General features: G+C 42.0%; 1 protein-coding gene across 1 annotated transcript in view; it reads right to left on the reverse strand.

The window, feature by feature from the left end:
* LOC125023015 (corticotropin-releasing factor receptor 1-like) overlaps nt 1-14789 on the reverse strand; it is a 68725-nt gene that overhangs the window by 36890 nt on the left and 17046 nt on the right. The gene's annotated exons all lie outside the window — the stretch shown is intronic.

Consider the following 14789-nt stretch of genomic DNA (forward strand, 5'->3'; position numbering starts at 1 on the left):
AGAAAAAAAAAAAAAAGGGAAAAAGTCAGAGCCGGTCAGGTTTTCTGTCGGCTGAAGAAGAGTTGGAGAACATTCAAATTTGTCATCACCGACCAAAACGTGTTTCTTTCAAATATACCATGATCTGGAGGCTGATCCTCTCCACGGGCTGCTGCACAACAAGTTTTCTCTTGTTATTCATTATATTAAGGTTCTGGTGCTGTGGAGTATCAAATCTGATGGAAATTTAACAGAAGAAGACGAAGGAAGAGGAGTAGGAGACAGAACGGAAGGAGAAGAAGAAGAAGAAGAAGAAGAATAGGTAAAGATTGGTGACTTAATTTGTTATTGATTTTTGCAGGACTTTTGGTTTAATACTTGATCAACCTTCCACGGGCAACTTACTAGGAATTTTTATGACTTTTATGTATCTCAATTTAAAGTCTAGGGCAGTTTTGAAGAGACACGTCTTCAGAAAGGTAAAAAGTTGTGCTTTTTCAGTTTGAGCTACTGAGTTTTCGGCATCAGAAACCTTTACACAATCACAAACGAAGAAAGAAAGAAAGAAAGAAAGAATAGCTGAACAAAAAGAGTTTCAGTTGAAGTATAGCTTATAAATGCTTGTTTTCCTTTTTCTTCAAATCAGACAAGCAAAACCTAATAAGTGCAAAATATGCACGGTTTATGTATGTAATACAAAAAATATAGCAGGTTGTTTAAAATGTGCAAATATGAGTTTTTAAGGCAGCCGAACTGCAGCTAGTACAACATTATTTGCTCTATCTCCAACATTCTGAATGTGTTTAGCTGCTGCATTACTTTTAAATTAAAATTAAATCAACTTTTCAAATGCAGAAACCAAGGAGGAGGAGAAGAAGAAGAAGAAAAGAAGAGGAAGGAGGAAGATGATGAGGAGGAGAAGAAGACCCGGAGCCTTAAAACCCCCAGAGCGGCGCTAAGATGGACCCGGACGCCTGAGGTCAGCCGGGTTGAGACAGACAGAGAGACAGGGAGGAGAGAGCAGCTGATGAATAAAATACAAGCAGCATATAAATATGAGAGGAACGGGAGCACGGGAAAAAGCTGATGCTTGTTGCATGGGAGATTGGTGACGATTAAAAGAGAATGGGTCGAGTCAGCATTCAAAGTATTCACTGTAAAACGGTGGTGGCTAAACAGAGAGCCGACAGAGTCACTGTTATAAGAATAAACGAGCACAGAGGCATAAAGCCTCCAGTGACAATAACGGTTCTATTACAGAGGAGTTAGCTGCTATAATAATCAAATATAAAGGGGCATCATAGGCCGGCTGGATAATTATCCCTCTAGGAGGAGCTGATAACCATCTAGCCAAGCTGGGACAGTTGATGCCAAGAAGAAAAAGATGGTTGTTGAACTGGTTGTTTTTCTGCCTCCATGTTTCTGTTCCTCCTGGAAACTCGTCACCTGATGTTTATCCCACGTGCTCAGCAAGAATGGATTTATTCCAACCAGGCGAGAACGCAGCAGGTCAAGTGTTTACGTGGGTTGTTTGTGTTTTTGTACATGGAGATCACGTGACCGAAGGTTCACACCGGCCCTCTGCATCTGAAAACTGAAGTCTGATGAGGTGGTTTATTCAGATTATTGAGGTGACTTTTGTGGCTGCATCATCATAACATCCTTTTTCCAGATGTTTCCCCGTCCAATAACTACAAATGGATGAAAAACCTAAGCTAAAAATAAACCTACATCAAAACGTATCCACATCGGCCTCAGATAGAGGCTGATAAACCCCCAAATGCATGTTTTAATAATCAGAGATGTTTGGGGAGAGTAAGAGATAAAATGGGACTGGGCTGCCTGGGGGCAATAATGTGCAATGAGCTGGGTAAAAATAGCATGTTGACAGTGTAAAGGCACTGTCACCCCCAATCACGATTACCTAGCTGGTGATATTCCCTGAACCCCAAACGCAATATCCTAGAGAGCTTTAAAATCTGTCAGCGGAGAATTATGTCAAAGTCAAAAGTTAAGACCGACAAAGTTGTGCCGACGCGCCGGCGCAAGTGGCTTTTAATCTCGATTTCGAGCTAACGGATGCGCCTCCTCGATATTTAATTTTAAATTTCCCCCCAGAAAATCTGCTCTCAATGCACCGGCGAAGAAAGGATCTCTTCATCAAAGACCAGCATCCTCACAAAGCTCCTATAATCCTCCGCTTTTATTCGAGGCGCATTTACGCGACACTGGTACGAGTGCGCAACTTTCCTCGGGGCCCTCGGCCACGTGTAGTGTAATGTGTGCTCGTCGCAGTCGAAGGCGAGGAAGTCACTTCATTTAGAAAGCATCTGAAAAAACAAAAGAAGCTTTACGAACCCAGTGTGTTAAAGCAAACCGAGAGAGCCAATGCTGAGACATCACAGGCACTCGGAGCCAAAAGCTTGAAGGTACAGGGGATGTAGAAAAGCTTTGCCAACGTGCTGCATGACCTTGAAACATACTCCTCCCGGCGTTCAACTACAGAGCGATGAGTGTGTTCACAAAAATGGAAGATATGTCTGATGTAATAAGAATTGAGCAGGCATTGTTTGACACTTTTTGCATTAGAAGAGGAGAAAAAGAGTTGTACACCTGAAGCCAGCGAACTTGTTTTACAAGTTTTATGTTCGGGCAACGTGATTATTTGATACCTTGGACCTCGGATTAACATCCTTCCTGGGGAATAAGATCACAAGTGACCAGCTTTAAGTGCAGATGTGAACGCGACCATTTGACTGATCTAATCGGAGACCTCGTGTGGAGTTTGTTCTGGGACGCATTTGACCTCATTCCTTTGGGGGTGTGAACACACACATTAAAGAACGCCTACTCAACAGTTTCATTTATTAAGTCAGAAAAAAACACTGTTATGAACGATCACCTCAAAAAATAATAGTGCTATAAGTGACATCTTTTCATTATTAAGGAAAGTCTTATTAATTTCGCCCTTGTACCCAGTAAATGTTAAATAAATCTAAACTCGTGGACACATATTTTAATGCCAGGTGTGAACACAGGTATTTAACCTCCTGAGACCCTGCGTCCTCATATGGGGATGTTAAGTTTCAGGTTTGTGGCAGATTATTCTGCCTCATTTAAACTTTTATCCTCATTACTAGATACCAGCCTGGTGGGTTGGATTTTAGATTTTTTTAACAGACAGAACACAGAGAGTCAGAGTGAATGGCATCTTATCTGAGTCACTGTGTTCCTCTGCTGGCTCACCTCAGGGATGTGTTCTCTCTCCCTCACTTTTTATCCTTATTACAGACATGTGCAAAAGTGTCTATGAAAACAGGCACATTTTAAAATTTGCAGACGATACCGTCATCGTAAGTTTGCTGCACAATAATGAATCCAGCCATGGTCCAGTCTTGGATGATTTTATCAGGTGGTGCGATCTTTCTTTCTTGGTGCTTAATACATCCAAAACAAAGGACATGATTATTGATTTTAGAACTCAGGCTCCAAATCATGATCCCACAGTCATTAAGGGCCAATCTGTTGAATGCGTGCACAATTACAAGTGTCTTGGGATTGTCATCGACGACAAACTGACTTTTAACAAGAACCGCGAAGCAATATGCAAGAGGGGACATCAGCGGCTGTTTCATCTTCGGAAACTATCCCGTTTTAACATTGACAAAACTATGCTGACCGTATTTTATCGTGCTTTTATGGAGTCACTGTTATCTTTTGCCTTGGTGTCTTGGTTTGGTAATCCGTCACTACAGGACAAAAACTCCCTGAACCAAATCATTAAACGGGCTGGGCGGCTAATTGGGAAGCCTCAACTCACCACGTCTTCGCTTTGTGACACACAGTTACAACGTAAAGCTAACGGTATTCTCAAGGATTGCTCACACCCTTTGCATGGTGAGGTCCAGCTCCTTCACTCGGGCTGTCATTTTACAAAACCTCATCTAATTTTACAATTGAAACCTGTTAATTTATGATTATTGACTTCGCTAGTTTAATATGACACACAAGTTCTATCAGTAACGAGCTATAACTTTGCTAAGTACTCGATTGAGGACGTTGGGACTTCATTATTTGCAATTCTGCTTTTGCACAGCAATGTTCAGATATGAGAATTAACAGTTTTATATTTTGTTACATTATTGGTGACTTTGTTATAATATAGATATAATGTTTATATTACTATACGTGTCCACACATGAGGACATCTACCGCTTGTTCTATTCTTCCTTAGTTTTTATACTTCTTAGGTCCTGCTAATCCTGAATACAGAGAAATGGAGAAATTAAAAATACATACCAAACTAAAGCTCAGGTCTCAGGTGATGTGAACGAGGCCTCATAATAGCATATTACAACTGGTTACTCTCTTTTAGCCGTATATTTATTCTCCTCGAGCTCCTCGGTGAAATACGTGTCTTTTTTCTACAGCTAAACGTACATCACAGGAAGATTTCTGCACATTTCTATATTCCAGTATTTCTGGTACAGTTTGTTGTCCGCGCGCATGAGGGAGTCCAACAGCTGAAGCAAATTAAGTCAGATTTAATGTGGCAGTAGCACCGTTGTTAGGATTACTCGTTGTTTCCAGCAGAGTTCACATGCAAAGCCCGTTTCTTTATGGGCTCATATAAATAAGGCCCTGTCCATAGTGGAAACAATACACATGCCAGCACCTCTAAAGCTCACTAATTAACACATTTCAGCCCATTTGTTGAATGTAAACATGGGCTCAAATGCACAAACAACAATTTGTGGGTGTTACGTACTGGAGCAGTTTGCTTTTGGCACTGACTGATTTGGCACCAGAGACCAAAAATCTAACCTTGTGTTTAGGAGCAAAGTTCTAAGCATCTAAATTTAGAATAAATTTTAAACTACTTTCCAGACAACTCATGCATGTGTCTGTCAATTATTTCAATGTGGAAATTAAGAGTTAATTCATCAGGAGGAGCAGGAGGAAGGAATCATCCAGTTTATCAGATTTATAGACCAAAATGAAATGATGAATGAATGCTTTAATAGACACAGCATGTCAAAAAACACGTGCGTGTACTAAGATCATAACATTTATATGCTCTTGTAAATAAAAACTACAAATGTATTCATGAAACTATTTCAGTAGTAAATAAAGATGTTTAGAGCCTGTCGGCTCAGGTGTTACTATGAATGACTACAAATCTAGTCTTTATGCTAATCTTTATGCTAATCTAAGCTAATTGCCTGCCACCTGTCTACTATTGGAAAAAAAAACAAAAACATTCCTCTGAGATTAAAAAAATAAATAAAGGAAACGCGAAAGTGACAAAAAAAGAGATGCTCTGTCTCTAAAACTGAGTCGGTCCCCAGAGACCTTCATGTTAAAATGTCAAACTTTACAGCAGAAATAAAAAAAAAAAATAAAAAAATTTACAGCCTGTTAACTCATAAATCTCCAGTGTTTCATTGTGAGGCTTCAGTGATTTAACTACAGACTAAAGTGCCAAAGCAGAACATTCTCAGTGTCTTTGAGAGAACCGGGCGAACCAGTTCAAGCCTCTATGCGTTATAATTACATTAATCTTTAGACACATGCACACATATTCTATTCTCATCATCAGTGAAGTGAAACTAACTACACTAGTCACATAAAGTTTCCAGTCTATATGCTAAGCTAGGCTACTAGCCACTAGATGCTGGCTTCAAACTGAATCAACCTCATAGACTTCCATGTTAAAATACTGAACTTTAAGGCAGAAATAAACATGTTTGGGACTTATTTAACTATAAAGTCAAAATAATACAATATAAAACACGCATCTACTCCAATGTCTTTGAGAAAATCAGGCTAGCTATTTACAGTCTCTGTGCTAAGCTAGGCTAATCCCAACAGCCTCAAATCATCATTACGGCAGCAAATAAACATGTAGCTACACTCGGCTAACAAAGTAATGGCCAGGCATCACAGGGTTTTCCTGAAGAAAGTAAACGCTGTGAAAACTTGTCCATAAACGTGTCCATAAACGAAACTGGGTTTATCATGTTTGAGAATTTCAGAGAAATCACCACAATGTCCAAGTGAAGTCACATAAACAAACAAATTTTACATTTTATCAAATGAAGTAAATTATGACAATAAAAGCGTGTGGTGCCTTTAGGGCCACGGTTCATTTTTCCTCCGCATCGGTTCTGACTAACAAGGCGCATCGTGACGTTCAGCAAAACTTTGCGGCCAACGTTTCAGGACAACATATTCCAGATAACATTTTTAACAACGTAACCACATAAAAATGATAATAATCGAATCACGTCTCAGTGCCTCAAACATCTGAATCAAACGCACATTATGAGCCATTAGCACAAAACAGTGACTAAATTGTGACTGAAAAGCGAGACTTGAAAGATCCCTCTCTGATGTTATTAGATTTATAGGATGCACCCTCAGCAGCATGTGCCTTGTGTACAGAGCATTCATGAATAAAGTGAGATACCCCCGCCGTGCTTCTCCATTTCTGTCACACTACACCTCGGCAGGACTGCAGCGGCGCTACTTGATTAGCATTCTCCTGCAGCCTCGTAAGGAGCGAGCCACTGACAGAACCGTAAAATGCCGTTCGCACGGGTCACGGGCTTGTCGCCCCCCTCCCACCACCACAAAAATAACGGCACGGTTCACATGTGGTGGCTGTTGCTGCCAAACTGGAGGCTGCCCAGGAGTTTTAGTAACAGCAGACAGGTTTGTCCGTGGAGCATCTTGCAAGCCTCACAGAGGGTTTCTTTGTTTCAAGGAATGCGCGCTACAGTACATATCAGTCTTAAGCTTTGCTTAGTGACCAACCATTGTTGTGTGTGAATGGGAGTTAAAAAAAGCGGCCGGTTTTGAGCCAGGTGCTAAATCCGCCCAGTGGAAACAGGAGCTGTAGGTATAAGTGGATGGAACACGGGCACCGCGCCAAGCTCAGGGCCAAATGATCCCCTTTTCATTTTATTTCCCAACACTACCGCCCGTGCAAAAACACACTGCCTGGTAACCAACATCATCCTACAGATTGGGTGACACGAAAAAAACGCAGAACAGAGGAGAAACGCTGCTGTAATTGTACACCGCGCACGAAAACGCTGACCCAAATTTAGTCACAGTGGCTTAGCGCTTCAATACATCGGATCAATGGCTACAGCTGAGCAGCGTCTTCCTCCTCTGCACATTCTGAGCTGGGCTCTAATTAAAGCCTACATCAGCCGGAAAAGAAAATAATATAATATTTTCACTAATTGAGAGGAAACTGCTGAGTTTCTTGTTGCACCACGAAGCAAAACAAACTTGGAAAATGTGAGCTGTAACAGGGTGTGTTTACTCGTCGGTGTGGGTACAAGCTCAGGTTCAGCAAATAGATTCGACTTTTTTATTAAATCTTTATTCAACAGACGAGTCACATCGTAATTTGTAACAACACCTCAAAGATCTCGTGGAAAAAGAACTACATGATATTAGATGCAGTGGAGTAGACGTGATAAGTCCCACGTGGGTCTCAGTAACGTTTACTTCTTTTTCAAACCTGACGAGCATCTAACGCACCTCTATTTGATTTTCATGCTTTAATTATTTATTTACATTTTCCACAATATCTGAAAAGCTACATGTTTTTTCAGTCAGACTTAAATGAACACTTAATTACTTTCTATGAAAAAATAAATAAATAAAGAATATCTATCTTTTGCTCTCAAGCATTTATTGTAATGGTTTTTCATTTATTTTAATAATTTAGAGCACAGGTGTTAAACAGGGGGTCTGACACCCCTAGGGGGTCCGCGAAGATACTGCAGGGGGGTCGCAAAATCTGTAATCTCATATTTTAGTAAAGGGATAAATGGAGTCAGAAGAACACCACCCTACTGTTGCACATGTTTGAAATAAAAAAAAGGAATATTTGAATATGTATTGAACATATATTACTTGAATAGCTTAATACTGAAAAATTACATTTATAATATATTTACTCAGCCCAGTGTTATTTATATCTATAAATAGCACAGCAAACAGAATAATCTACATGTTCAGATTAATTAATAAGGAAAATGACAATTAGCGCAGCCCTGCACAGAGAGAATAAAAATGACTCCAGTGGCTTCAACCGTCTACAGCAATTCACACACAATTGCAGGATTAATGAAGTAATAATGTAATCAGCACTTTCAAAACTTTGATTACATTTCCATACTTGGGGAACATTTTCAAAGGAGGACTTTCACTTCACAGAGAGTTCGCTTTTTAAAAAAGCTCTGACTAAGTGGAAGTGGAATTAAACCTCTTTGGAAACTCTTTTCCACAAACAAATGTACTCCCTGACACCTCGTGAATCCCGTAGTGACACAGTTTTCAGGCAGCGGCGGCTCTCCGCTTTCTCCCAGCACCGCTCTGGCATAAGCGTTCAGGTGAGCGGTTGTGCGCCTAAAAAACACGCAGCCATGCCGAGGATGGAAAAAAAAGCTCACTTTCTCTGAAGCCTGCGCAAATTTCCAAAATGGAAACTTCTAAGACCAACTATATATATAAATACTCTGAAGGCAGCTGATGCCAGTTTTCACGCTGGCTGTGTGTTCTGGCTCTCGACACCTCAAGGGTCCGCGGAGGACTCTGCAGTCTGCTTTGAAACGAGGTCTGGGGAGAGAAGAATAATCTACTTTCTGTGTCTGTTTCTGCGCAGAACGAGGTGAGCAGACGAGCACAGGTACCCCGGCTTGACACACTTACAGCCCCGCACATCACTTCCCTTTTGTGTTTTCTATTTTCAGCGCTGCCCCGTCTACGCACCGACATCCATGAATTTGACAAATGCGCCGGCTCATTCAGCACAAAGATGCATTGCATTCCCTGTGAGTGAGCAGGAGGGTGAGCCGGGCCAAGGGCTTTGCCACCCCACTTACCACCAGCACTTTTCTAAATAAAACAACCCCTCACACCCCCCCTCCCTCCTTCATCCTCCGTGACTGGAGCGCAGCCCGACAACTCGCACGGAGACAGTGAAATGGGCATCCGCGTAAACAAGCTGCCGCCGCACTCTCGGGCGGCACACAACATCCACATGAAAGTCCATCAGCCTGCCCCCGGGGACCGTTAAGGGAAAGACAAGCTTGGCAACAAATGGTGAAGGGGTTTCCGAGCGGGGCAAGACGCGCAACAACAAAGAAAGCTATTCCAGTCTGAGCCGAGTAAGAGGGCGCGCAGCACCACGGGCACCTGTCACGACTCAGCGGCTGAGCGGTCTGGACAACTCCCCCTGGACATGCGCCATCCCCTGCGTGCATATGTTTGACAACACGCTGTAATCGTCTGGAAGAGCGTTGAGATATTGAGGAGGCTGTAATGATTAGCGTGCGCTGATCGCCCCAATTAGGCTTCTTTCCAGGCGGCCGGGTCTCAGCAGGAAGGTTAACGAAGGTACCTTTGGCCTTTTTTTTTTTATCTCCAGATGTGAATTTTTTTCTCCCCTCGTTAGATTTTTTTTATTTTTTTTAAACCACTCTCTTCTCCTCAATGGGAATGAGGCACAATTAGTGTTTCAACACTTATGAATCACTTGGCAGAAAAGAGACTGTGGTGTTTTAGACATGAGTGGCCTGACTAGTACTCTCTAGTTTCACTTAAATCTACTTTATACTAAAACTATGAGGAGTCATTTAAGAAAATATATGTTCATATTACAGGTAAAATGAAAACATGGGATAGAAAAATGCTTTTTGCTGTAGGTCAGAGGTCTTCAATGTTTTCACGCTGTTTACTAAATATGTTGGATCCTTGTTTATTTAAAGTAATTTATAATATATATATATAAAAGATGTCTAATCAACCAAAGATTTTGCAACCCCGATGCAGTTCCTCTGTGGACCCCCTACGGCTCGAGGATCTCTGCTGAAGAGATTAAATTTGCTTAGCTCAAATGTGAACAGCAGCATGTTAAAGAGCTACAGCGGTAGCATGCAGATAATACTGCGTCCAGTGTTTGTGCTAAGCTAATGGCAGCTATTTATATGGTCACTGCCAGCAGTGATTCTTTGCTGAAGTCCTGAAGTCCTTTATGAGGCTGGCCCTTTACTTTTCTGAGAAGTTCAACTTTTACCTGTGACTATTGAGAAGGAAGCATTGGCCTTGGTTTGGGCCCTTCATCACTTTGAGGTCTCTGATGGAGGCTCCATGGCTGTCTATCACCGCTGAGTTGTCCAAATTGGCAATAGACGAGGTTCGCTTTGTTACTTCAACGCCAGCGTCCAAGGGAAACGAAACGGGTAGCACTTGTGGCACGTGACGTCACCAACACGAGACGCCATCAGGAAAATGGTTCACGGAACAAAACCGGAGGAACTGAAGGGGGTCATCAGCGCAACTCACACAGACGTCAAGAGTCGATGACGTGCCACGGCTGTCATCTTCTATTTAAATCACAGTGCTACATTTCATCAAGTGTATATATATATATATATATATTTGCACAGTCTGGAGGTGTCACATTAATACTGTACAATCTGACACGGACGGACTCTTTTAGAGCCATCTTAGCACAAAGTGACATGCAATGAAGTGACGTGAGCGCCTTCAGGCTACGGGGTGCTGATATCACAGTATCCGCACTACAGTACATCAGTCACGTCTGCAACCAGGTCGCCTAACTTAACATGTGAACGGGTTTACAGGTTCGCTGACATCATCTGGAGGCATCTCAGATGTCATGTAGGTGGAAGTAAGCAGCCATCTGAGCAGAGGCAAAAGAATCAAAGATGTAAAGAATACTATTTATGACAGATGACTCCATAAATATCATCTTTCCTGGTTGTGATGGGAACAGGAAGCAGCAAAAGAGAGAAAAAAAATTACTATTTTAAGCCACCCCAGCTGCATACCAGAAATGTCAAGTAACCAGCAAAATGATCCTCTTCACTGACAATACCCCATGATGAATGGTTAAAATTATTAAGAAGTGTAATGTCAGTCCACACAACGAAAATTAGTTTGGTAGCAATCTTGGTTGATGTCAGGTGTTTAAATGTAATAATCACTTTAATAATGGAAATGAACAACAGTCTAACTAGACACTGGCACACTGAGCAATTGTTATTTGCTGTTGGACTGAGGTTGCAATACCACCAGTAACCACTAGAGGCCACTCTAACTGACATAGTCCTGCAAGTCGTGTGTGAAGAAAACTAATTTGCTTGATATTGAACTTGTAGTGATAAAGGTGAGACCAGAAATGTAACATCGCAGTATCTTTGGCACAGTTGGTAAAACGTGTATTTTCGCTTTTGCATCTTTCTGTTGCACCTCCATGTCGCCCATCAAGGAAAAGTTATTTGATTCATCTTCAGCACACCAAACAACCAGATGGCAGCAAATTCCTAGAGAGAAAGCTCTAGAAACACTACCCTGGACGTTGCAGTACATCTTCAGATATGGAAGGACTCTCCAGTTGCTTGCGGAGGTATGTCAGTCAAAACACGCCCCATAATGACATCCAGGGCGTTCCCATACTCCGTCTTTCAAATTCATTTGCTTTGCGTCATTTTACCTTTAGTATTGATGAAGTGATTCGTCTAATTCAGTTCATCAAGTATCATTTTCACTGAAGCACAACCAGAAAACAGAACAGCGAAGTGGTTGATAATAATGTGCACTGAAGTCAGATGTCTACAGTTCAACCCAATTGTACGATAAATATAATCCAATAGCTCACTATTTGAATTAAGTTACTCACTTACACTGAACATTGCTGGTCTTTCTTATAATGCAGTCAAATAATCAGTTGGACATGATCCTGACTAGCTTCCTCTCCGTGGAAAACACAGCCAGTGTACTCACTAGCTTACAGGCTACAGATGCCAGTCAGAGAAAAACAGACCGTGACGAAAAGTTTACACTCCATCGAATCGAACGCCAAAATAGCCGGTGTTGTTGTTTATACCTCATGAGTCTGTAATAACCCAATTACCCACCCACCCATGTGCAAAGACATGCTCATGAGGTTAAATGGTGATTCTAAATTGGCCGTAGGTGTGAGTGTGAATGGTTGTTTGCCTCTCTGTTGTGTTAGCCCTGAGATAGACTGGCCTGGTCAGAGTGTTCGCCGCCTCTCGCCCAATGACAGCTGGGAAAGGCTCCAAGAGGTTACAGATAATGAATGAGTCTATAATTACACCACTACATGGTAACAAATGTTGCAAGGAGGTACAACCCAAATGCATGACATGCACACAAGAAACCAAGGATGGTGTCCAATGGAGGAATCATGGTGAAGGTTACAAAAGGTTAGCTTAACCGAGCAAAACTTTCAAAATACACACGGAAAAAAAACAAGATTACAGAAAAGGTTTAGCCGCTCCATTCAATGAGTTGGACAAGTAAATGCCCTCCAGACCAATCCCAGCTGTTGCAGTTTTGCGTTGCTACGTCCAGTATTTGCATTTCTGGGAAGGTGCTCATAAAAGCTACATGCTACATGCGCAACTGTAACTCTGGCTTTAGCGGGAGCCGTCTCCCAGAACACATTGGGATTCCACTGCAGCATCTGCAGATTTTAAGAAACAATCTGGACTGTTTTCAACCGTATGGAAATTGCCCAAAGGGTGAGGACAACCAGAACTTCTCAACAGACAGATTGGATGATATTCAGAGGATGAGGGAGATTAAAGCAGTGACCGCCACTGACCGCTAGCCAAACCCTGTGGTCAGAAAAGTTTTGGCAGAGGGTCGTCCGTTTGTCTCGACGGTGAACCGCCCATGAGGATTAGACCAGCTCAGCGCCCAGAGAGATTACCCGTGTCATGGTTTCGGTGTGCTCTCTCCCCTATTCCTTGTAACTCTTGCTTTTGTTTTGCCTCCAACTTTCTGTGAGTTTCTGGGTGTGGCAAACTAATCAGCCTGGAGCCTATGCATAAATGCAACCCTGCAGTATATCCGTGCGGTAACTTCCTGATCCAGGCTGTCGCTTCACATTATTATTTTAACGGCCCTTCGTTCACGACCCTGCCTGCTCCCGGGCTGGCATTTCAGGCTACTTCCTACCTGCGTTCACTTTATTCACAACTAAACCATCTGCAACTGATGATATCACTTTTCACAACAAAGCCTCCACTTCTGGGTCAGCTCTGTTTCGCCTTGTGACAAAATTACTCAACCAGGTGCACGGTTACTAACCCACATCATCTGTCGTGCCTTGTTTTTACTTTGATGTATTCATCATTGTCATTGTGGTTGTCATTAAAAGATAATGTCATCCTTTGTTTTCCCCATTAATGTGCCTTCCTCTCTACGATTTAATCCAACCTTGTAGAGACTAAACACTGCAACCTTTTTCGTGCGACTTTGTGCGAATAAACTCAAAACATAAACCACGACCATACTGTAACGTCCCACTCTGGTGCGATGACTTGATCTCATGTTAGTCGGCGCTTTGTACCGTGCACACCAGCTCTGATCGGGTTAACTCTTCATCCGGCGGATTATTCACCCGTCCTAATGTGATCAGCTTGATAAATAAAAAGATGCGGCGGGTGAAACTGTGCACACTCGCTCCTTCTGTCTGGCTTAAGTGGAGGATTTGTCGCAATCTAATTTTGGATATCCAACCTCTCTCCTGATTCGCGGAAGTGCTGTTCCACAGTGCGACTATTCAGGGCAGGCACAAACCTCACACACAATAAATATGGGCTTCACTCGCTTTGTTTTCATTTGTTACGAACCTCCTGCAGCGGAACCTGCCCTGCTCTGAATAAAGTTTTATTCTTTCCCATTCAAGTGGGTCAGGATAAGTTTTTCTTAGCTTAGCAGGTTTAACATTGTGACTCCTGACTCCGGTTTGTAACCGTTCATGTTATCGGTAACTGGAGCAGAAACAAGAATTCATATCCTCCTTCTTCTCCTACTCTGCAGAAAACTTTCAGAGCCCAGTTTAATATCCTCTTTCCCGTCTGTATATCTTCCCCTGGATTCGTGTTTGGCTCCTGAGCTGATCTGCAGCTGAAATATGTCCCAGATATTGTGTTCGTTGCCCGCAACAACTCACACGGACAGGGAAGCTGACTTTTGCACTCACGGACCTGAACTCTGGAATAATGTCCCTCTGGATCTGAGGATAGCAGATACATCCTCTCAGGCTTTTAAGAGCCCACTCAAGACTCACCGCCCTGCTCCCGTCTTCTCCTAAAGCCACTTATTACTGTCCCACTATCACTTACTACAGCTTCCTCTGCCAACTAACACTGTGATTAGCTCCACAAAATTCTTCTATCGCGTGCCACCATGAAAATTATGTTTGAATTAAGTTGAATTTCTTTTGACAAAAATCAACTTAAAATTAAATCAATTAAATGTTTGTTTTTTCTCTGATCAATTTCAAACACGCAGGCGCCATTTTTGATTGTTTTCTGTTTATGAACTCCCCCTTTTTTTTATTTTAGTTTCATGTTATATGCCTTGTAATGTAATTATATCCATTTTTAACTACTGTGTAAAAACAGGAACATTGTGCAGCTTTTATGTGATGTTCTACCTGATTATAGATCGACTGAAAGCACAAAGCCTCCGAAGCTTTCGCTCGTTAAACTTTTAGTGAACATTAAGTGATTACGCTCCCTCTTTGGCGCACGAGTCACGATGAAAACACTGAAAACAGTTTCTTTCCTTGAACCCTCATCGCATTGAACCTCGTTTCCTAGAAGCATTTTAAGGCTCAGAAGAGGACCATAAAGTCCATCTTCTTAATTTGTATTAATCAATGCCGCAAATCGACTACGAGGATAAATCAGGCTTCTGTTAATTTAATGGTCCACATTTTTCAGCGT

Source organism: Mugil cephalus, chromosome 16 (genome assembly GCF_022458985.1).
Source record: "Mugil cephalus isolate CIBA_MC_2020 chromosome 16, CIBA_Mcephalus_1.1, whole genome shotgun sequence".
NCBI classification, from domain to species: Eukaryota; Metazoa; Chordata; class Actinopteri; order Mugiliformes; family Mugilidae; genus Mugil; species Mugil cephalus.